The following is a 1,130-nucleotide window of genomic DNA, read 5'->3' as shown; positions in this document are numbered from 1 at the left end:
TTTTTTCTATCTCCACATTTTTGTTTCTTTATATCATCTCAGAGAAAGAGAAGTATATGAGAAGCAAAGGGATTATCCTTGTAATATGTTCTTCTTTTATATTGTTTCCAGAAGGAAAAATGCAGAAAATTTTTAAGTGGATCTTTACTTGCTTCAAAAGCTGGCTGAAGGGAAAAGTTTTAATTTTGCCCAGTGGGCCAAGTAGAAAGGCAAACTCTGCTAAGAAGTGAACAGTGTCAGTGGAGGTGTAAGAATCCCTGAAACCCATGGAAGAAAGCAAAATGAATGTAATCTTGGGTTATACCAAAAGATGGCTCTGAACCCCTTATCTTATACTTCTATCCTTTCCACATCTATTATTCCTTCTCCGAACTTTAAATCCACATTTGAAGCCAAGGAACCAAGGTGGATGGCTTCAAATTATATTATTTATTTAGCTTTATTTCAGGTGGGTTACATAGATTTTGCAGGGGATCTTGGTACTTAATCATTGATTGTGCACTGAATACTTAAGAAGACACATTCTAAAACTCAAAAGACTCTAAATAAATTAGAAATTGCCTGCCTTTCTCCTCTTCTCTTCTTTTTTCTTTTCTTTTCTATTCTATTCTTTTCTTTCTTTCTTTCATGTGGCATTAAAAATGTTGTAATAGAGCGGAGCAAGATGGCAGAGGAATAGGAGACCTGGATTTTGTCTGGTCTCAAGAATTCAGCTGGATAGGGATCAAACCATTCAGAACACCTAGGAACTCAACAGGAGATCGAAGAAAAGAATAGCAACAACTCTTTGAACAGAAAAGCGACCACTTTCTGGAAGGTAGGACATGCAGAGAAGTGAATCCGAGGCGATATTCGGGAGGATAGACGGCGGGGGAGGGGGCCTCTGCCAGCCACTTCTGGCAGGTGATAGAACAGCAGAGCACAAAATCGGAACTTTTAGAAGTTGGCTCCACTGAGGGACTTCGCTCTAGTGGCTAAGCTGGGGGTGGAACCCTCGCCGGACAGTGTGGTCTCAGGACCCTCGGGGTCACAGAAAGACCGGGGGTGCCTGAGTGCGGCAGAGCTCCCAGGTATCAGAGCGGGGAAGCCGGCTGCAGAGATGGAGCCGAGGCGCGGGCTCTCAGCTTGGG

Source organism: Zalophus californianus, chromosome 2 (assembly GCF_009762305.2).
Source record: "Zalophus californianus isolate mZalCal1 chromosome 2, mZalCal1.pri.v2, whole genome shotgun sequence".
Lineage (NCBI taxonomy): Eukaryota > Metazoa > Chordata > Mammalia > Carnivora > Otariidae > Zalophus > Zalophus californianus.
This window is presented reverse-complemented; position numbering follows the sequence as displayed.